General features: G+C 40.0%; 1 long non-coding RNA gene across 1 annotated transcript; it reads left to right on the plus strand.

Moving 5' to 3' along the window:
• The first annotated feature begins 13,157 nt into the window (after positions 1-13,157).
• On the plus strand, positions 13,158-20,743 carry LOC122971988. The gene is made up of 2 exons (XR_006399611.1): positions 13,158-15,731; positions 20,195-20,743. It is a non-coding gene; the product is annotated as an uncharacterized LOC122971988 (long non-coding RNA).
• The last annotated feature ends 4,117 nt before the right edge of the window (positions 20,744-24,860 follow it).

The following is a 24,860-nucleotide window of genomic DNA, read 5'->3' on the forward strand; positions in this document are numbered from 1 at the left end:
ATGTAGGTATCAGAAATTCCTTCATATTGGTGACATCTGTGGACGTTAAATGAGCTGCAGTCAACATCCTGGTGCTCGCGACGCAAGACCATTGCAGGTGATGTCTTTTTCCTCGCTTACACCTCTCATAATTACATAAAAGATCTCTATCATTGTGTTTTGCACCCTATTTCGGCTAAGCATCTCTCACTCCCAGTCAGTCAGCCAAACACACACACAGAGGCTCCTGCTGTGCTGTGGCCACTGGCCGGTGAGAGCCAACCTCCACTGTCCAACTTGCACAAATATTCAACCATCAACCACCCAAACCTGACCTGACCCACAAACCGCCAACTTTTTTTACCAACTATGTTTACTAAACACAGATAAGTACAGTGAGCCGTGGCCGGGCAGTAATGAGCTGTGGTCAAGGAGCAACATGCTGTGGTCATGGAGCAACATGATGTGGCTGGGCAGCAACGAGCTGTGGTCATGGAGCAACACACTGTGGCTGGGCAGCAATGAGCTGTGGTCAGGGAGCAACACACTGTGGCTGGGCAGCAATGAGCTGTGGTCAAGGAGCAATGTGCTGTGGCTGGGCAGCAATGAGCTATGGCTGGGCACCAATGAGCTGTGGTCAAGGAGCAATGTGCTGTGGCTGGGCAGCAATGAGCTATGGCTGGGCACCAATGAGCTGTGGCCAGAGAGCAACACGCTGTGGCTGGGCAGCAATGAGCTGTGGTCAGGGAGCAACACGCTGTGGCTGGGCAGCAATGAGCTGTGGTCAAGGAGCAATGTGCTGTGGCTGGGCAGCAATGAGCTATGGCTGGGCAGCAATGAGCTGTGGCCAGAGAGCAACACGCTGTGGCTGGGCAGCAATGAGCTGTGGTCAGGGAGCAACACGCTGTGGCTGGGCAGCAATGAGCTGTGGTCGAGGAGCAATGCGCTGTGGCTGGGCAGCAATGAGCTGTGGCCAGGGAGCAACACGCTGTGGCTGGGCAGCAATGAGCTGTGGCCAGGGAGCAACACGCTGTAGCTGGGCAGCAATGAGCTATCTCAAAGATTTTCATTTAAATAAATGTCTGTTAAGTCACTATCTATAACTGAAAGAGGTAACAGAATGGTGATTGATCGTATGGCCCACTGATGAAAGCCCTTGCATTTGCAGTATCATGAGTATTACAAACTGGTTGTCAGTGGCGACATTCCCTGGAAAAATCACAAGCAGTGCATAGTTAGTGACACATTTTCCATCACCCAGCAGTGGTTGGTCCACCAGGGAGGGACTCGCTCTTCATCTCACTTGTGTGTGAAGTGTCTGACTGACATCACACAAGTGACACTGTGTGGATCTCTGGGAAATGAGGTCCAAAAACACACCTGCAATTACTGCTTATCGCCATAGGTGCTGCAAAAGAGAATGCAACAGAGATTGTCACATTTTGCTACTTGTTGTCACAGTTCTCTTTAAACTTCTTTTGCATTTTAAAATTGGAAATTCTTTAATAGATTTAATGCCTGTGCCTTCAGGGGTGGCCCGTGGCATAGGCCACATAGGCAGTCATTGCCTGGTATCAGACAGAATTGTCAACTCATTACACTGCGTTTCCATCTTCAGTCTGACATTGCCTCCACTCTAACTGATTTCCGTGGGGGAGGGGGATTCGATTCAATCACCACTAAATGCTCCGGCTGGTGGTAACGTGGTGGGTGATGAACTGCGAGTTGGGCGATGCTTGGTTTTGGCTCGTCTGTTTTCAACATGGCAGCCGGGTCACAAACTCTCTCATATTACAGCTAAACAGTACACTAAAATATGTTTCTGAAAACATCTGAGGCAAGAAATAGGTAATGCAGTAACACAATCTTGACTCATATTTGATCAGCACTGCCTAGTTTTACTCCTCCTTGGTTCCAGCGCACAGCTTGACAAATGCTTGACAACAGCTTGACAATGGTGTTAGTCCCGCTCGTGGCACTGATTGGCTAATTATTAGTCCCCCCCCCGTGGCACTCACTGGATCGATCGCCTTTTCAACCGAGAAATTGCTGTTTCATGCCATGATGCCAGACCAGAATCAGTCAACTTGACTCAGTGGAGTGGGCAGATTCAAAGGTCTGGACCCAGGCAAAGGTGGTCATCTAGGGCACCAAATGAGGGGGACTTTTTCATTTTTTTATGCTTGTATACAGCTTTTGGAAATACACACTTGTTCACCCTTCTGAACATCCTCTCTTTTTTCCCCACTGACTTGCACAGGCTTTTGTCTGGTTTGTTTTTCAAAGCCGTACTGGTCAGCCAGTTTTTGCCCGACAACCACCAAACTATCTCAGGCAGTGTCACTAAACACTAAATGGCACCTTGACCCCCACTTGCCTTTTTGACTGGTGAACTGGGAGGATTTTGTCTGGACTGCAGGTACTATTGTTGCACTTTACTGGGGGCTCCAATCTAAAATCTTGCCTAGTGCACCAACATAGTCAGGACCGGCTCTGTGTGCCCTCCACATATATTTCCAAATTTACAAGTGAATTCCAGGCCAAACAGCAGACTATAAATGATGAGTTGATTTTGTATATTAGGATCAGGTGACAACAGACAAACTGGGTCAGTATTTAAATGCATTTTATTGAATACAGCACACATTCATCTAACATTAATAAAAAGCTGGTGTTTGATCAGATTTTGCCACAGTGATATGAGAAATGTTTTTATTATTGATTTGATGATTTGTGATAATTCATAGTGAATTAAAGCTCCTTGAAACCCGTCTGTCTTAGCCCATTTTCATAACTTCTGGCTAAGACATAAACCCGACCTGAACATGAAACCCAGAGTAAATCCCACAACACAGCTTTGACCATACAGGCAAGTGGCCTTTTAACTGCCAGCTAACTTAAACACACTTAATTAATTAAACAGCTGTCTTAGAGGTAAAGAGTCATACAGACAGGTGACAGCAAAAATCTGAATCAATGAGAAGTTAATGAAAGGAGATGCATCCATACAGGTGGAATGGTTTGATGGTTAGGAAATTGATTTTTCACAGTCACCAGAGCTCAACTCAACTGAACACCTATGGCAAATTTTGGAGCGACATGATTGGCAGTGCTCTCACCACCATCATCAAACCGCCAAATGAGGGAATATCTTTAAGAAAAATGCAGTTCATCCCTCCAATAGAGTTAAGAATCAGAATCGACTTTATTAGAATATTGTCTGAAAACACGAGAAATTTGACTCCAATTTCAAGTGGCTCTCAGTGTACTCACATACAATTCAATTCAATTCAATTCAGTTTTATTTATATAGCGCCAAATCACAACAAAAGTCATCTCAGGGCACTTTTCACATGGAGCAAGTCTAGACCATACTCTTTCATTTACAGAGAGAGAGACCCAACAATTCCCCCATGAGCAAGCACTTGGCGACAACGGTAAGGAAAAACTCCCCTTTAACGGGAAGAAACCTCAAGCAGAACCCGGCTCTAGGTAGGTGGCCGTCTGTCCTGACCGGTTGGGTTGAGAGAGAGAGGGAAGAGGGTGGGGTGGGGCACAGAGAAGCAGAACAGCAACTGCAACAACAACAACAACAACAATAGATAGATGACTAGCAGCAGCAAACAGCAACAGCATACAAATGTAAGATATACATACAGAACACCTACAGCTAAAACAGCAAGCTAAACACCACAGCAAATATATACACTACTGGCTGAACAGCATACTCTGTCATTTTGTCAGTACCAATGAAAAGGTCTCATTTTACGGGGCAACAGCAGAACAAGTGATGTGACAGTTGAACTGATCACTGGTCCCCAAACTGGAATCCTTGACGAGGTTCCATGTATGGTCGTAACCAGGATTTTTTCAGACATTCTTAGGTGATGAGTCTCCCACACCACCACCACCACACTCAGTTAATGTTTGACCAGGAACCAAAAAGAAGGCCTCTAATGATTTTTCATATTTTATTTATTGAGATTATACTTTCTGTAAATTTTATTTACCAACATGAAGGTCTAAATACTATTTCAAAGCTTTCTCAACACTGTCAGGACTGACATTCTAGTGAGAAAATATAGAAGTCTTTATTTATTTACTATTCATTTGGCCTAAAATGGTCGAATATAAACATACTGATTCTAAAAGTACTGGAATCAGCTTATAAACTACCCACCATATGTAAGTTTTTAATTGTGGAGACCTCAGTGTCCTCAGTGGTAGTTATGGGTCTCTTTGGTCAACATGTGTCAACATAATGAACTAACCCACCTATGCTAGAGCTTTCAAAGATGCTTTTACAGTGCAGACTAAAACAAACTAAACCACAAAAATAAAACATACAGTATATTTATGATATGATATATGATATATTATATGACATGATATGGTATGTGATCTCACATATCAACATATCAACAAAAAGCCAAAGAACAAAGAAAAATTAAATATACAAATTTGAAAAGCTTACAAAATGTGTGAAATATCATATGACACCACATTCAAATGATCAATATGGCATTTCACATGAGAAATGTTCAAATACCACATTTGCCTATATGTGAATTTATCCAACCTGAAATACTGTCTCACAATGAGATATTACATGAGAATTTGTTTTTTTAATGTGTAATGTCTCACATGAGGAATATCTGAAAAGCATATGTGAAAAGCAACATCATCTAACACAAGTGAAATATCCATAAAACATGTGAAAACATATTTTACATGTTTCGCCAGTGTTGGAACTAAGTTTATTAACTTAAGTACTTAATATCATATACTTAAGTACAATTTAGAGGTACTTGTTCCCATTTTATGTTACTTGATACTTATATTCTGCTGAATTTAAGAGGGAAATATTGTACTTTAAACTCCACTACATTTATTTGACAGCTTTAGTTACTAGTTACATTTCAGGTTGAAATTTTAAATGAAATATCATATGATGAGTTTATAAATTAAACTGTATTGTTTAACATTAAACCAGTGATTCACAACCTTTCTGACTTGTGACCCGTTACAAAAAACTCAGTGCCTGCTGGGGCTCATTCTCATGTTTCAGATGTTTACAAGTTCTTAACAGTTCAACAAAAACAATCCCATTTAAACTTCTCACATGGTCTCAAATAAATGACTGGTCACAAAAAAACAGATGAAAAAAAAAAAAAGTCCATAAAATGAAAATACAAATGAGTACATCAGGACTTTGTCTTCTTGGCTCAGATTTATCTTGTGACCTTTGGGAGGGGCCCAGCCCTTACGTTGGGAACCACATGGACTACACTACCTAACTGTAGGCTATATATAGTAGTTTAAACTAGCTCCACCGCCAGCAGCTACAACAGTTATATGCTGCTTACATTTGATTTATTATTGACACATCAGCATTAATAATGTACTGTACTTCATTCAATGTATTTATTTTTCTGCATGAGTACTTTATATTACTTCAAGTAAATTAACTGATAATTCAGTACTTTTACTTAAGTAGGATTTTAAATGCAGGACCTTTACTTGTAATTAAAAGTATTTTTACATGTAGCATTGCTACTTTTACTTAAATAGAGGATCTGAATATAGTGTATAGAATAAGCAGATGTCCACTACCTGTACAGAGGTTACAGAGATCAAAATATACAATTGATAATAGAATATATTAGGCACTTATTTGTTACTTCATTCTCCTGACTGCCATCATGTGGCAGGTGGAACATGGAACTTGGCTAAGACTGTGCTTCATTAACTACTGTATATGAAGCTTTGGTCAAAAGCCTCTCTGCTAAATGAAAAAAAAGTATAATAAATAGTTGTACCTATATCCGAATGTATTAAATTTGAAATATGGATTTTATACATTTGTTCTATGTAGTTAAAATGTAGTTAGAATAATGATATATGATACTCATATTGACATGAATCCTGCTCCCCTCAAAGGTCCAGCCGGGGTTTCTGTGCAGCGGGTTAGTTTACTAACTGTAGTACAGCAGCCACCACGCTGTGAACGCAGAGTGTGTGTGTGTGTGTGTGTGTGTGTGTATATGTATGTGTGTGTGTGTGTGTGTGTGTGTGTGTTTGTGTAGGTCGTGTTAAATAATGGATATAAAACACTCAGACTGTGTTGACATGGCCACAGTGCTGCGGCGCCACAAGCTGTCAGTGTTCTCCTGCCAGCGCGCGCGTGTTCACCAAGCGAGCGTCCATGTTCCACAAAACGTGCTGCACTGAGAGAGCCCATGCGCCATGTCACACGTGCTCCCTGCCGGTGACTTCATCATATCTAACTGAGCTACATTCAGGACTAATGCAGTGTACATGATGGTTATGGATCGTGTGCAGCTGCTTCCACAGAAACACACACGGATTTAGTAGATATACAACGACGTGTTTCAAAGTTTTGCTTCTTTCGTTCTTTCTTTCTTTCTTTCTTTCTTTCTTTCTCAATTTCATCTGAGTGGAGTGATATTTCTGTAGTGAAACTTGAGTGAAACAATTCAATTTTAGCTAAGTAATCTTAACTCAAGGTCCATTTACTAGATTTTTTTCAGACCTTTCAACCTCATTTCATGGCTCTCATCATGGAATGGAGTTTGCTCAGTTGATACCATAAAATATAGGCCAATATGAGATTATATGTAATATAACATAAAATAACATAATAAATATTACAGATACAATGTATTAAATATATCTTAGATAATATATAGTAATATTGTCAGTATTGTATACTGTTCAGTGTGATGGTTTATGATGGTTTACATCTTTAAACTTTATCAAACAAAATAAAGGAAAACTATTTATTTCATTTATTATTTTATTACATTATTTCATCCCAATCATACCACATTAAAATATGGATAGTATAACGATTGACTGATGGAAACAATACATTCCAACTATTATTATGTACATATTTAAACAGAGCTTCCATCTGATCTATTAAACATAAAAGTCTTCTCATATTACTATTGACTGGTAAATCTCCAACGAGGAAGATATATGACATCATCAGATAGAGATTACTAAGGGTTTAACCTCTGTATATATAACTCTTCAACTGATGTGGGTCAAATGTAACTGTGAGCTCAGACAGATGTGCAGTGCAAAGTGTTCATGTAGATACTTTACATTGGCAGCATGTTTGTCATTTCAGTAAGTATCCATCATCTTTGGGATTCTAACTTTCTCTTTCTCTGATGTATTATTATTATGATTATTATTATTGTAAGGAGGAGTAATAGTAGGAGAAATAACAAGAGTATAAGTGTTACATGAGTTGCTCTTGGCAGCAGTGAAACATCAGACCAATGCTGCCACCTGCTGTTTTTATATTGTGATGCAGGGATGTCTGAGGCTTCATTTTTGCTATCAGCAATGAACTCTTAAAAAAACAAAACACAGCAGGTGCATTATTTCCAGGTCCCATATCATATAAGGTTATGTAAACAGACAATGTGTATTGCAAACTGCATGACAGTCAGTCCTCTTGCCCTGGAGGGAATATACTGATATTTGATCTATGTAAGAATAGGACAACTTCTTCTCAACTAAATTTGAAGTCAGATCATTTATATTGTAAACATGCATCATCATACAAAGTAAAAAAAACAACAACAACTTTTCATTGTGGTTTTAATGATCGTCACTGGTCTACACTTATGTAAAGTCTGGGGTTTTCTTGGATCCATGTGGACCTCCGGCACATATTTCTCTAAAACAGCACAGCACGCAACAACTCTCCATTGAAACCAGACTAATGAAATTCTTTTAGGCCAGTTAGCAGCTCATTAAGCCACTGAGAACCTCGCACCTCTTCAGTGGAAGGGAAACTGTGGATAAATGAGATCATTAAATGAGGAGCTAATTTACAGGAAACACAACTGAACAATTCAGTAATGAATTTTGAATGTGGAGAGAAAATAGACTTCCATATCAGGTTTACAGACTGGATGTGGCTGTGATGAGGGTGGAACCAGGTGACAAAACTGGCAGAACTGATACCTGATATTTCAAAGAACAAAACCTGTCTAAGAAGACTGATCCTGAATAGTAATGTGGGTTTACTCACCACAACAGGCCTGCTAACGTCCCTTTGAACCTGTTTTAGCTGCTCAGTGTGGCTGAGAAAAGATTTAGATTTTATGATTGTTGGAAAGTAATTGAGTACATTACTCAAGTTCTATACTTAAGCACCTTTTTGAGGTACTTGTACCTCACCTAAGTATTTCCATATACTTTATTTTTCTACTGCACTACATTTCAGAGGGCAGTAGTGAAAGATGTATTCAGATCCTTTACTTAAGTAAAAGTATATACATTCATGTAAAAATACTCCATTACAAGCCCTGTGTTCACAGTTGTACTTAAGTAAAACTACAAAAGTATTTTCAGCAAAATGAACTTAAAAGTAAAATGTCACCTGTGACACATATATTATGTGTATCTGTTATATGATTAGTTTGTTAATATGGAGGCATTGATGTGTGTCTGTTGTAGCTGGTTATCTACCTCATGGTCAAACATAAACAGTCACAAGATAAATCTGAAGGATCATGAGATGATTACTGGGAGAGGAAAAAACAGAATTTTGCTACACAAACCTTTACTTTCCTCTTATGTTTACCTTTTATGTTTAATATTGGATAATTTCACCTGTTTAGGCCTTGAACATCTTTTTTTTTAATCCATCTGAGAATTTCATAATATATTTATAAAATATTGTACTTTTTACACTACATTTATCTGACAAACTGATTTTTATCCAAAACATGATAAGCAAATGTAACATGATGCATTGTTACAGATTAAACTACCTAACAGAGTATAAAGTAGTCAAAATTACATGTTACTGCATCAGTAATACAATTCCAATTATATACAGTATATGATACATTTAACACTGTGAAAGGAGCCTTTTTGCATTATGAATAATTGCACTTTTGATGCTTACAGTAAGTAAATTTTGCTCATAATACTTCTGTAATTTTACTTAAGTTTTTAAGTTTTACAACTTTGTGCAGGACTTGTAATATTGGAGTATTATTCTTACTGTGGTATCACTGCTTTTACTTAAGTAAAATATTTCAGCATTTCTTCCACCATTGGACTGAAATACCATCACATCAAATATCAGACCAGACCTGTGTTGTGTGTAGTGTGAAGTGCTGGCAGGAACCACAACAACCAAACACTGCACTGACATGTCTCACAGAACTTAATCCCTGTCCCCTTTGTCACCGCAGCGCAGAGTGGAACAGTGTCATGTTCAGTTGACCCAGGGCAGGTGTGGGTGTGTTTATGTGTGCGTGTTGGTCGTGCACTGTACAGCAGGCTGGCAACAGGTAATGGAAAGACAAGTTGGGTGTGAGGTGGAAACTGAAACCCTGGAGACAGACAGCCAGGCACAGGGATTGTGACACCTCAGAATCACATGTCGACCAAGTAATTCTTGTGGAGATGTTTGAGCAGCGGGGACGCAGTTATGAATTAGTAATGTACGGCTGACACATTTCCAAATACTCGTCTTGTGCAAGGCTAAATGGATCTGTGGGCCTACTCCTTGAGAACACATGAGCTTTTGAAACAGAAACTGAAGAGCAAGAGTAAATATGGACTGGGCAAAGACATTTATGAGGGTAGTGACACTGTAACTACATTTTGAAATCAATTATCTCCTTAAAACAAACATTGCACACCATCTCAAGCATATGTATTAGTAAATTCAAAGCAATCAAAAGTCAAACTTTTTCTAGAAAATGGTTTGTTTTTTTTGTTGTCGCCATTGTATCCTTGTTTCTCATCTTGTTGAAGATCTATTCTAGTGGTCGGTATTGTTCAGCCTGAGGATTATTGTGTAAAGTTTAAATATCAGCCACACTGTCAATAAGGTGTGTCTGCTTCAGTAACAGAAACCAGCTGCACCACATACTTGATGTTAAGATTATACACAAGACACATACGCGTGCATCACGACTAAATCTGTACAAACAACCTCCAAAAGTTGGATACCGCCATATTTTTATGTCGTTATGATGTTTCATGGATGGGAAACATTTTTTCCCTTCATCTTCACACTAACCCATTCTTGTAAAATGAGAGCATTCCCTGTCCCAGTAGCTAATGGACCCAGTTTAACTGGTTTTCTGCTGAATGGCCTGAACGAGCAATACTCAGATTTCACAACAGGAAAATCACCACAGAAACTGTTGATTGGGAACAACGACCTTAGAAGAAAACCAATATAAAGAAAGGAAAAAATGTGACAAAACAGATCAGGGAAAATGTCCAGAATTCACATGACTTGGTGACAAAATAACAATATATCTTCTAATATATCTTCACACAAAATTCCCAGAATGGAATCATCATGACAAAGCAGTCTGAGGTGTTTAGTGTGCAGGTGCCCATCAGATTCAAGTACCATGTCTCTTTGGGTGGTGAAGCAAATATACAGTCATCCTTCACCAGAGAGATCCAGCAGAAGCTGAGAATGATCACCTTTAAGGGAAAAGTACAGAGCTTTGTTAAAGGAAAACATGATCAAAAACAAAATCTCTCAACTTTAATGATTTCAAATTAAAGATCTGCACCTGTTGCTGCAGCTTTGGTTTCACTTTCCAGTACTAGTTGTCAGAAAAGTTCTTTGTTCTGCAAATGAAGAAGCCACAAGTCTCATTTGGGGAGGAACTCCTCCACTGGCACCTCCAGGTTTCCCAGATACCAGAAGATCCAGAACACCAGGCTGAAGAAGATGAGGAGGGGTCCCGTGAGGACTAAGAAATCCCAGAAGTTGATAGGAGCGAAGACGCCCACGAAGAAGAGGATGAGGCCTGCTGCATCCAGGAAGATTGCGATGAAGAAAAACAGCAGGCAGCGTCCCAGATAAGCAGTATAATCCATGATAGGAGTGGTTGACTGTGCTTAAGGTTTAAGCAATTATTCACCACCTTTTTACTTTATCTGTACATATGAAAAATGATAGTTGAAATAATTGAAATAATTCAGAGTTGAAATAAATTCAGAAGAAAACGCTCCTGCTCCTCTCGGTGCTGCCTGCGAGTCTGAGATGATGACAAGGAAGAGTTTAAACACTCAGGTCACATTCCTTTCTATATCTACATCTCACATTTTTTTCACGACACCATCTGACAGAGGAGAAATATGTTTCCTTAATGATGACTCGAGATTTTCCCGCCTCTGACGTTGGATGTGTTTTGACACGGTTTCATTTCATTAACATATTACATTCCAGCAACCACAGATCCAGGCCTTATCTCAGGCCCACAGGTGGATTTGGAATATTTTCTAGAAATATTGGCCTTGTATTTTGGCCTCTTTGCATGATTTGGTATAATACAGTGGGAGGGTGCTATGTACACTCTACAAAAATGGACATTATAAAGTGATGATGAGAGAAAAATCTACTTCCTGTGTCGTGTATAAAAGCTATATCAACAAAGGTAGAACCCAGACAAGGAAGAGAAGGAAAACTGTCCCTTGCGCAACTCATTTTACGGGCGTTACGGTGTTGTTATCTGTGAAGATTCTTAGTCATCCAGTTCATGGTTATCTAAGAAGGGTCAAATCGAGGGCAACTGTACTTGGTTGTAAATCCTTGAAGATGTTACGCCTCTTATTCAAGAGGCTTCTTCAGTTCTAACTGACTGGTGGGGAGTCCCAGGTAAGGTCAATGATACCACTTGGTTCATTAGTGCTCCTGGCTGTTGTAACGAATGCCGAGTGAGGCCGAGTGTAAATGACAGTCATTAGAGTTTTCACATGAGCTCAAATGTGAACGGTTGTTAAATCTCCTGGAAAGGGATGGAAGGACAGTATTGTAGGTGGGGTTGTTATCTAGCATCAAACAGTATCAGTTATAATGTATGTGCAGGCACACCCTCAAATACAGTCAAACAACCACCACGTCCAAATATCTGTAAATTTTATTCCAAGAAAAATAATTTACATCTGCCACAAAATCAACACATAAAAATAGAAATTTGCTATGTACATGTTTAAGACTTTTTCTTCCTCTGTGCACAGCCCTTCTGCCCACAGTGGATGCAGGGCTTTTCCCTGATTAAGAAATTGTCTTTCAAAAAAAAGTGACTTTAGCTCAAGGTTTTCAGTCTTTTGGAAGTTTTGGAAAGCAGCACCCGTCCTTCAAACCAGAGAGTCAGACTTCACCTGCAAAGAATAAGAAGAGAGAGAAAGGGTTTAACTTATTTGCACAGGTTTAAAAACAAATGACACACAAATAACAATGGGTATCACTGATAAGGGAGAGGAAAAACTCAATTATTAAAACAGAGATTAAAGTATTTTTTAATATGCTCTGTAGGACTTACAGGAAGATGTAATTCCATTCATTTCCCTGTATCTGATTAAAAATCAGCTCTTGTAATGTGCTTGGAGGATAAAGACTACATGAAATTATGAGATATTGGATTTTCCTCTCTGAATTGTATGGTGTTTATAAAAGTAAATCATTGGAAAACATCAATAACATAAACAAGTTGAGATCCCTGAAATAAAGAAGCAGATTTATGCAACTATAACAAAATCTTTTTGTGGGAGGATATTTTCAGGTTGTAGAAAATGTACTGAACCATAGGCTACTATGCTTCAGTATGGGAAGTAAGGATTGATTAAAGAACATTAAAGTGTATGAAGACATTGTCTTAGTGAAAACTGCGTTTTAAACAATTCTGCATTAGCACATAAACCAGAGTAAGCTCCTTTAAACAATGAGTGAAAATCTGAACGCAAAAGAACCAATGTTGTGTCTTCCGTAGGGCTTCAACAATTATTTTTCATAATTGATTAATCTACCCATTATTTTCTCAATTAATCAATTCATCTTGAGGCTATAAGATGTCAGAATATAAGGAAAAACTGTCTATCACAAATGTCCAATGGTAGCCCATGGTAACATCTTCAAAATGCTTGTTGCTGAAATCAGAATCAGAAATCCAAAGTTATTACGTTTACTGTCACATGAGATAAAGAAATGCAGCAAATCCTCACAATTGAGAGGCTAGAAATACAGAAAGTCTAAAGATCAATTTTTAGTAGTTGCTGATTGATTTTCTGTTGCTCAACTCTTGTTTCAGCTCTGGTTATAAATTGGTTATAAACTGGTTTTTATTTATAAATAAAAAAAAAAAAAGGCTGAATAAAAAAAATCATAATTGCCAAGTGCTGTTGAGATTTTGTCTTTATGTAATGTTAATGGCTAGTCTAGCTCTTTCAAAAGTTCAAAAATACACCTACCAACAACTCTAAAGATTTGTTTAAACTGTACAAAAACAAATGTAGAAGATTCTTAGTCTTCCAGGTCTTCCAGTTTTAGGGGGAGGTATTAACTGTCTATTTCTTGACAAATGACAATGTATTTTCCCCTGCTTTCAGTTTTCATGCTAAGCTAGGCTAACCATGTACTGACTCCAGCTCCATACTTCACGCACAGATGCAAGTGTGGTATCAATCTTCTTATTTCACTCTCATAAATCAAGCAAATAAATACATTTCCCAAAATGTCGAATCATTTCCTTTAACATTTTCCTCCTTCACATTTGAACTGCATTGAAACATTACAGTAAGTAGTCTACCCATCATTACCGGCTAACAATCTTATATTGACATTACACAACAACATGAATACATGTGCAAATAAGACTATCATCACTTAACCGTCAAGCTAATCTGTCTCCATGTTACCCAATGGTTAATAGCACCATTTAATGCATGTTAGGAAATTTGTGTTTGCTTAACACCTGAGCATTTTGTTCACTGTTCCAACATTAATCCATGCAAGCCACTGTCAAATCTAAGTGATAAACATCTCAAATGCCGCTACAATTTCAATATTGTCCTTAGGTGGAGGCCTGTGTTCATTGGAGACCTGTCCAGTGATAAAACCCTTAACATTATGTGCTGTCAGTAAGTAAGTAGCTGAGATTTTATAAATACTGCGGTACTGACCAACCAAAAACAGGCTCTGAAACGTTAGCTGTGTCCTAATTCTATATACTGCATACCAATTCTAGGCAGGTTTTGAGTATGTAGAGTGTTTATAGTGGGGAAAATGACAAAATTAAGTATACTCTAAAGTCAGTATGCATACAAAGTAATGTTTGATGTGCTCGATAATAAGTGTGCTGTTAATGTACACTATTCTCCCACCATCCAGTGGAGCAACTTACAGTTGCAAAAAAAAGATCCCCTCCAGCCTTGTTTTAAGATATATACTCTGCTTTGAATAGAAAGTTGTGTCTAATGTGTTTTTTCCACTTGAAAAGTCCAATTACCTAATTAAAGTCATTAAAATGACTTCTCCATTATGGGAAAATCCAGAATCTATCAATATGTAGTATTTTCAATTTCAAATGCTTTACTGAAAAATCATGGGATGTATCATGATTGGCCTGCAAAATTCTAGTGACGTCACAAATCACACTCGTAGGTGCACTTAAATTCAACAGATGAATGTGAAAACAGCCTTCTAGTGTCAAACTCTGCACAAACATCACTCTGCATAGTGAAACTCAAACATCCAATGGAAGGAACAAGAAGAAAAACACTTTTGAGTGAAGGTGGACTTTAAATATTCACATGATGGCTATATAGATAAACAGTCAAAGCCTGAGGTATTGTTTGTTCGTACGTAAGCTGCAAACCGCTGCCTGGCTAACTAATTTACAGTAGTTATCTAGCAGTACTTCACATACACATTTTTGAGTGGAGGGGGACATTAAATAATTTGGAGAATTGTGGATAACAAAAAATAAGTATTAAATGTTCCGAAAAAAATTTTGCTTTTCCAGTGGCATTCTACATCCACCATCTGTTTAACATCAGACAGTGCATGTATCATATATGTATTTTCTGCTAGTATAAAATGATGAAGTATGTTTATTTCTTGTAAACTACGACAAGAATAAATTCTCAGGAACACAGAGGAGATTAGTGTCCTGATACCGCCCTGCTCTCAGTGCCCCTTTGTCTCCAATGTAACACAGTAAAGTTACAGTTAAGAGTGCAGCTTCATTGTTCAGTATGAGGTGTTTGTTCTTTTGACCACACCATTTCACACAGTTCCATATCTCTTGATCATTAGTCAGGTCAGATAATAAGAGAACAAGGCTGTGGCCTATTAAAATTAACTACCTGGAACTGGTGGATGGAGGGCCTGTGCATAGGGCAGACTTATATATGATCCCTGCATTTGGAGGAGGCCTACTTCCTTATACCTACCGCACTCCATTCCAGCGGATCAATAAGCACTGCTGAGTTCCATTAAAATGCAATTGCGCCTTTTGGCCCAAAGGGTGTCTGGCTTGCCACCCGGTTACAAGCAAACTGACGGCTAAAATAATGCAGAACTGTGAAGGTGAGTAGAAATGGTCAGGCTCATTAATTAAAAGCTGCCACGGGCCACTGAAGATCTTTTCACAGCAGCCGGGGAAAGAGAAAAAAAATTATTAAAGATATTCATGAGCTGAGTGAACAGGCAGGGTCCTGGGGGTATCAGCTTTGCATGAGGGTGCCCATTCCTCTGGACGGGCTTCACTGCGGGTGTCATCTGATCACTGACAATAATGTGAGACATTTCATAATTATGAATGGGGTGAGAGCAGAGGGAGGCCTGCCATGCAACAGTAATGATGAAAGCATTACAGCTGTGGCAGTGAGCAGCTAATGACAAGCAAAACAGCAGCAGACTGACAGAAAGGGTGAAGCCAGGGCAGGTACTGAATATTTATGACTTTCAATTATGATTGTTTGTTGGTTCCACAGGCCTAGACTTTCAGAGGATCATACATTTTTCAGAGGCTTGCTTTAACTTTTAGAAAATGTAACAGGTTATGGTGTCAGGAGATTAAGTAGGTTAGGGGAAATTGGTTTTCAAAGTCTCAACAGCAGTGAGAAAGTTACTATAATGGACTCTAGACAGGGAGGATGTTGAGGTGACCCCGGGTTAGGTGATTAGGAGGAGGGGGGTTGTTTTTTTTTTGTTTTTTGGGGGTGGAATAGATGGTTGAAATACGCACCGTCTCCTGTCAAAGAAGCCTCTCTGCTTTGTCATCAGCTGCCTGCAGAGCCACGTCTGAGTTCTTCAACACCCCCAACTCCACGTTTTTGTCAGCTGCAGCAGCGCACTCAGTCCCTCCATCAAACCCTCTGTTATCATGACCCGACACCGTTCCGCCGCCGCTGCCTTCCCAAGTAATCCGAGACGGCACAACAACGCGCACCGTCCCGTTCATCTCCTTCCCGTTTCCTGTGCTCTTCTTCTTCTCCTCCCCGACTTCCAGGGACTTTTTACCGCTTTTGGAGAGCCTCTCGGACAGCTTCCTGGCCCAGTGCGTAAAGGTGATGTCCAGGGAGCCCCTCCTGCTCTCCGTGTTCAGCTGGACGTTACCCGTGTACCACAGAACCCACCACACCAAACTGAGGAAAATAATGATCGAGCCCGTGTAGATGAGAAAATCCCCGTAGAACCGGCCGTTTACGTTCAGGTTGCCGAAAATCCCGACCAGAAGTACAACCAGACCAGCTACATCAAAGACTATGGCGAGGAAGAATAACGGCGCGCACTTCCCCATGCAGTTGTGGGCCATACCGGTGGAGAGGTAAAAGCCAGAGTAGCGGCGCTGCACGGTTTAACTTGTTTTTCAGGACGCACATTTCCCCAACCTTTACACCTGTGCGGCGTTCACCTGTGCTTAAGCCCCGCCCATATTCTTGCACGTCACTCCAGTGGGCTCCCAGGGGCCTCATATCGTCGTGCTGCTTTCACATGCACAGCGTAAATTTCCCACTTCGAGTCTCCGAAGACTCATTTTCGTGGGGAAAGAGGCAGACATAGACGAGAAAATACCGTTCACCTCAGCTTTCAGATGATGGGAACACAGAGCTGATATTGTGACAGGTTTTCTGAATTTAGTAGTACTATTACACTTGCATCAGACTAAATAGGTAGTAGTAATTTCATTTCACGGCCACTTGATCCAAATCACAACACTTTTCTTTGGAAGTATTTCCAATCAAAGTAAAAGTCCCCGTGACAACAGTACATTTATGGATTAAGTGTTCCCTACTTCCAGTAGCACAAAATTGCATCAGTTGTATCTGGGTGGTTATAGAAATCTCAGAGTTATCTCAAAACCCATAAAAGTATGTGTATAGCCATGGCTGTAGCCAAGAGCTTAGAGGTCATGAGTTCAAACCCCCTCTTTTATAATTCTCTTATAAAATGTTTTAATAATTTCTATTTTACATATTTTATTTATTCAAGTACAGCTGCAATTATGTTTTCTACAGATTTCCTTTAGAAATTCTGCTTATAATGACCAGCTGAACTAAAATAACTGTGTATAATTAGTACCACAATTCTTTCAGAATCTGAACCAGGTAGGTTTGCACATACAAGGAATTAGACTTGGTGTTGTGGTACATTACAGTCAAAAATATACACAAACTTAAATAATCCTAAATAATATAAAAAAGAAAGAAAGGATTTTACAGTAAAAATATGTAAAATATATTCTAAGTGAGAAGAGCTGCTACAGGTTTCAATTTTAAATTGAAGAGAATGAAATGAAATGTACAAAATATTGACCAGGAATGTGCAAATGTACATAGTGTAATCAGGACATGCAGTGTGCAATTAATAATAATAATACTACAAGTTGCATTAATGTAATGCACCATGTTAGATCAAAAATCACAGATGTGCAAATATAAGATTATGGGATTTTATGTTAATATAACATGTAATATCTATGGGTGGGATAGAATCCGTGTCAGTGGGGGTCCCGGGCCTTGTTGATGAGGCCAGCTGCAGATGGGAAGAAGCTGTTCTTGTGGCGTGAAGTTTGAGGTCTGCCCTTGTTCTTGGCAGTTGCAGCAGTATACCAGATGGTGATGGAGGAGGTGAGGATGGACTCAATGATGACGGTATAGAAGTGCACCATCATTGACTTTGGCAGGTTGAACTTCTTCAGCTGCCACAGGAAGTACATCCTCTGCTCAGCCTTCTTGGTGAGGCTGCTGATGTTCAGTTCCCACCTGAGGTCCTGGCTGATGATGGTTCCCAGGAAGTGGAAGGATGCCACAGTGTTGACTGGGGAGTCACACAGGGTGATAGAGGCGGTGTGGCTGCGTTCCTTCTGAAATCCACAACCATCTCCACTGTCTTTAGAGCACTGAGCTCCAGGTTGGTTTGTCCACACCCAGTCACCAGATGGTCAACCCCCTACCCCCTACCCACTGATGACTGGAGGTGCAGCTGTTGGTGTACAGGGAGAAGAGAAGTGGACAAAGGACGCATCCTTAAGGGGAACCGGTGTTGATGGTCAGGGAGTCTGAGATGTTCTTCCCCAGCTTCACGTGCTGACTCCTGTCAGACAAGAAGTCTGTTTTCCATTTGCTGGTAGAGTCAGGCACGTGTAGCTGGGAGAGCTTATCCTGCAGGAGAACTGGGATGATCGTGTTGAAGGTGGAGCTGAAGTCCACAAACAGGACTGTGTAGGTTCCTGAAGTGTCCAGGTGCTGGAGGATGTAGTGGAGGATCATATTGACCGCATAGTTTACAGATATGTTGGCTCTGTGGGTGAACTGCAAGGGGTCCAGGAGTGGCTTTGAGGTGGGACAGCACAAGGTGCTCAAAGAACTTCATGACAACAGAAATCAGGGCGACGGGTCTGTAGTCCTTAAGTCCTGTGGTCCCTTGTGTTTTGAGGAGGGGGATGATGGTGGAGGGTTTGAAGCAGGCTGGCATGTAGCACATCTCCAGTGAGGTGTTAAAGATGTCTGTGAACACCAGAGACAGCTGGTCAGAAGAATGCTTCAGGGTGGAGGGAGAGACAGAGTCCGGTCTGGCTGCTTTGCGGGGGTTATGTCTATTGAACAGCCTGTTAACGTCACTCTCCAGGATGGAGAGAGATGTTGTTGTGTTTGGGGAAGAAGTTTGTAGTTGGTAATCTGTCTAAGGCCTCTACAGACAGAGGCAGAGTCGTTAGCTGAGGACTGTTGGAGTTTCTCAGAGTACAGTCGTTTAGCCTCTTAGACTTTCCACTCAAAAATGGAATCTTTTATTTATTTATTTGGTTAGCCTAAAAGTAATTCAGTTTAAAGGGGAACTCCACAGATTTTCCGCATAAAAGTGTGTTTACAGGTGTTGGAGAGTAGCTACTGCTGCACATGTGAAAAAGCAATTTGTGTCTCCAAAGGGATCTGTTTAAAATCTGATAAATTGCCTCAAGTGATGTTACTTGAGTGTCAGTGGGGTGGAAGACTACAAGACTTTGAAAAGTAAAAAAGTCTGGGGATGTGAAGTTAGAAAGAAGTGAGGTAACCAGACCTCTGTAGCCACTGCTCATCTCTGCTGGAGGCTAGCAGCTCCAGCCTACATTAACCGCTACTAGCATAACACACCCAAATCTGTAGATTTGAGTAAATTGATGCAATGAGTTGCATTGTGGGTAATGTAGGCCAGGTTTTGACTAGGATGGAGAATGCATGCAATAAAAAGATATCTCTGGTTCTGCTGCATCAATTTTGATCCTTTTTAAAAACTGTCCATTTTAAGTCCAACAGAAAATGTGAACTGCACTGCTATTATGTTGTAATAATTGTGCTTTTTCTTTGCTATAAAACATGACCTTCAATACATGCAAGTGCAGGTATTTAAAATTTTCAAAAGGTTGAGCATGAAAACACTAAATCAATACCTTCAATCATGATATTTTGAACTATTTAGTCAGACTCAATAGAGGTGAAATCAGAAGACATAATAGAGAGGAGGTCATTTCATATTGAATTTTTGAATATGAGACGTTCACTGGAATACGCAATCCACAAAACCCTCTGAGTGGCATATTTGCATTTTCAATTGTTTGTATTTTAGTGAGCTCAAAATGCCCCACACTCAGCATCACAAACTCAACACATCAATAATGTGTAAGAGTCAAGTGTCCACAAATTATTATGTTAACCAAGGCATCAAATGCTGCAGTGAGTTGACCTGCAGTACAAGAACAATATAAAATAGCTTCACTGTAGAGTCAAGTCAGTAGGAGTGAGTAATGTTTGCTCCAGTTCAATTTAGAATAATGTTAAAATCACTTGTGGGAAATGAACAACTGTTTCACATGAACGCCTGCAAATTTTAACGAGATGTCACATTATTTGTCTACATGTCATCCAGGGACCACTAGAAGCATCCCAGTGGGACTCCCTGATGTGGTTGGACTGTCAGAACATTGAGAGTCTTCAAGTCACAATGAGTCAGCACTTACCACAAACTATTCAACACTGTAAGATCTCTGCTGGTACACCCTAAAGACAACGAGAGCCCTGGACAACAGACTGAATGAACATCAGCTGTCTGCGAACACCAGACCAAAACCAGTCACAGCAGCCACTGGGGAGAAGTCAAGGGTCATCGACTAGGAGTCAGCTGATGGACAGAATAAGATCAAGACAGACATTCACATCTGATGTCAGAGACAGGAGTTGCCATATTGTCCCATATACCACATATGAATATTTACCCAATGACATGAATTCAACATTATGTAATCTGCTTGCAAGTGACTTCACTTGTGTTGGTTGTAAATAACAAAACTGGGTCATTTTTGTTGTTCCATGTAAGAAAACTAAGCATTACTTCATGCCACAGCAGCAGAATGAGGAGAAGATATAGTTCACCAGACATGGATTGATGAATTTATTAAAACTATCAAATGTGGGGCAACTTAGAGTGAAAGAAGGAGTTAAAAGTGAAACACACACAGTTGAAATTATTCAAGGGGAATTTTCAATTTGCTCGGCTGAAGTGACTGCAAGCATCTCTAGCTGCTGAGATTATTAAGAGTAATGATGGAAAAATGTGTCACAACATGCAAAATATTCATCTAAACTATTCACAATGTGCCCGCATTCTTAAAAGGTAATTGGAAATAGAAAATCCTCCCCTTCTTCGGTTGTATTTTACCTCTTCTGTGGCTCTGCTATGTGTGGTCAATTTGTAATTGTGATGTCTGATGTCTGCATGACACACAGAATTTACCCAGCAGCATTCCTGATGCTCAGATCAGTGACCCCAAACCTATTCATTTAGGCAGCAGGCTTATTGAAACTGCAACCTAGTCACACTATGAATGATTTCATGAGTTATTAAGCCCAATGATTAACTGGGAGACGCTGCAGATTACACGATTTCCTTCAGTGAAGTCCTTCATGGCTCAAAGTGATTTCTCTGCCATATGCAAGGCATCTGCAGCAGGAAATTACAAGAAAATAGGAATGAAATGGGGATGATTATGGTGTCTTCCTCACAGCCAGAAGAGAGAGAATGGGTATCTCTAGGGTTATTACAGCTACAGTTACAACCCAAATCCAAAACTAACCTGCTAAATAGGGCTACTGTGTTCAAATGTGTATAGTGACAGTGAGTAATACTGATGAATAATACATTTAGAGTAATTCTCCTGATTTTGTTGGGCCCACACAGCATCTGTGCATGTTAACTTGGCTGCTAGAGGGCGCCAGTCATCTTTAAAACACAGTTGCCTGAAGCACTGCATAGGAAACACACTGCGTTGCTTAACCAGCAGTATCTGAGTAAAATTCTGCAAAAACATATTTACTTCACACAACACTAATGTGGTTTTTAAATAGTTTAACTTTGAGAAAATCTCTAATTAGGCTCATCTAAAATTCCCCACATACAAGGCTTGCAAATGCACGCATTCACACACACACATACACACGCGCTCACACATACATAAATAGACACCATACACATATAACATTAAAAGATAAGAATTCAATTCATCTGTCGTGATCGAGGTTGAAAATACCACTCAAGGCTTCAAAAGAGTCCTTGTAATTTTCTTGGACAGATTCTTTTTATACACACAGCCCCTCTAAATATACACCTACACACACATACAAAATGTGTTCATTTCACACACATACTTACAGAGATTTAGCTATCAAACAATAGCCTCTTAAAGCTGGATTGCAGCCCGTTATTTTAAATCATAGTGTGTGTCCCTGATGTTAAAGTTCTAAGTCTGAACTAATACACTGCAATGCAGAGATTTTTTTTTTATATCCGTCAAGGTGGCTTTAATCAACAAATTCACTTAAAGCTGCCTTCATTTTTCTCCTTTTTATGGCCAACAAGTTGAAAGCACAAAGTCCTACATATTATCAGTTTACAAAGTTATCATGGTGAACTTACCAAACAATTGCCACTGAGACCATGTTGGACATAAATGTTTTCACTTTAACATCATCCCTTGGATTTTTTATGTCTGGAATCCATACATAAACATATCATACATCCTTACACATCCTTACACAACATTAACATTTATTTGGAGTTGTGTTTCTGGCCACCGACCTTTACTCCTCCAAGTCCAACATTTACTCTTCAGCAGTCATTTGGCATGTTGTCAATACAAAATTATTTAGTTTTTAGCCATTTGTAGTGGTTTTTGTCATTTTTGTGGCTAGCCGAGTGGCCAGTGGATTGCAGAAAGGGCACCTGTGTCTGTGTTTTTGGAGATTTTTGGGTCAGTCAGTGGCTCTAGTTTCTCTTATGTTAGCAGTCTATTTGAGGATGCAGATGGAGAAACAGGAAAACAGCTGTAAAGAGTCATTTTTAAAGTAGATGTGGATGTGAGTCAGATCAATACACATAAAAATGTGATGTCAAAGGGCAAGCATAAAAAACTACTTTGAGTTGTTATATAATATACTAAACCCCAAGGTAGTCGAAAGAGAGATGAAAACAAATCAAATAAAATTCTTCAAGAATTACGCCTATGAGACATTTACACTCAAAACAGCCTGAACTTGTTTTTCTCCACTCTTCCTATAAAAGCTCTGAGAAGAGGAGCTCACTCACCCTCCACTTTGGGGTGTAACATTTTGATTGACTGCTTAGGAAGAGATGCTGGTGCTGCAGGGTCGTTTCCGAGTGTATAAAGTTCAGTTAGTTTGTCTTTAGCATGCAAGGGATTTCAATAAAGTCAAGTATGCTGATAAACCCTGTGTGATTATGCTACTGTTTCATTACTGTTTTCTCTTTCTGCTTTTGGGTGTTCAGCGCATACTCAACTCACATCACTCTTGCCTATATTTTCTTTTTATTATAACCACACATCATGATCTGAGTCCTGCTTTCTGTGACGTAGCCTCAGTAAAATTGAATTATACAAATTGTTCCAAAGGGAATACAGTAAACTTGCTTTTTAAAGAAACAGTAGATGTATGACGGCAGAGACATTTTGAATTGCAGAGACCCGGTCACCTTGGCAGCTTGGGATAACTTAGGAAATGCTTGCTTTACAAACCAAAACCATGGAGATCGCATTATAGTGTGGAATCAATCAGATAAGACATGTAGCACAGAAACACTTTATCTGTGCCAGGAAGAGGCACGATTGGAGAGTTAAACCTTCTTCTTTTCCCTTTGAACAACTTCTGTAAGTAAAGGAGCTGGAACTGTATTAAATAATTGAGAGTTGGAAGGTAATTGAGGACATAGATCAATAATATCTAGGGGGTTGTTCTCATTACAGAGATATCCAGACACTTCCGAAAGTTACTGCATAGCTCAATGATGATGAATCTGGAGAGAAAGGCAGAGAGAAAGAGAGAGGAAGGAGGAGGAGAAAGGGAGCAATGAGATCTAAAAATTTAACAAATGAGACCCATTCCCCATCCCTGTCTATCTCATCAGAGGCTCATATCAAACCTTTCGATGTGGCAGGTGGTTTGGCCGCCTCACATTTCAAAATGTCAGATCTCTGTGCTTAGAAATGGGGATCTTTCCAGGGAGCCTGACGGCTTCCCGGGCCCTGATTTCCCAGAGGATTGGCAGTCTCGACACGCATGGGCGTCTGTGAGCGTTTAAACAGTCAACCCCCACCCCACCCACCCATCCAGCCTCCCAAATGGCAGCCAGCTCCCTATTACAGCCTCTTCTATCCTCTCATCCCTGTTTCTCCTCCTCCATCAAGCACGCTTCGTTTCTGCTTCTATCACCTGTTGGCAATGTAAAAAGGGACTCGTTCGACTTTTAAAAGCGAGATTAGTAATTTCATTAAATGTTTACACTGCCTTAGCCACAAGTGAGGGATGTGGAGTCGATGAAGCTGAGGTTTCAAATCAGAGATGCTATCTTCTCCCCACCTGGGGTGGAAATTGGAGGGCTGCGTTTAAACTGATAGAGCGTATTTCAGGGGAGCAGTTACTTTTCTACCTGTTTATCCCCGAGGGGCTGAGTATGGAGAGGCAGAGCTGCTATTCATGCACACTCACACACACATACATAGCCATGCAGACATGTGAACACACACATTTGTTTTACTACACATGCAAGGACCTGTATTATACTGTATTACATTCATTCACTAGTGTCAAAGCCTAACCTCTGCCCTCACCACTACTTAAGATCAAACCCATGTCCTGACCTAAAACTAACCTCGCCCTAATTTAATCCTAAACCTAATTCCTGAAGTGTTAACATAGTTAGGTCTGGCCAAGATAATCCTTACTTTGAAGCTTTAAAACTAAAACTGGCTCTCAAAAGTACAAAAGTACAAAAAAAAGGCTAAAGAAATAAGCTGTATGGCCATAGGGCAAAACTCTTTTGGGCCCCTTTTGACCCCCTGTTCTTCTCGTTCTGTGTGCACTATGTATCCCCTCACCAAATACCCCATGAGCGCAAACTCAAAATAAACATGTTGGCATTATATTTCACCTACACAACCAGTAAACAACCAGTACTGGTAATGTTTGTATCAGTGCTGTGGTCACTCTGACTATGGATCATAGTAACTTTGCACTCGATCACC

Source organism: Thunnus albacares, chromosome 20 (assembly GCF_914725855.1).
Source record: "Thunnus albacares chromosome 20, fThuAlb1.1, whole genome shotgun sequence".
Classification (NCBI taxonomy): domain Eukaryota; kingdom Metazoa; phylum Chordata; class Actinopteri; order Scombriformes; family Scombridae; genus Thunnus; species Thunnus albacares.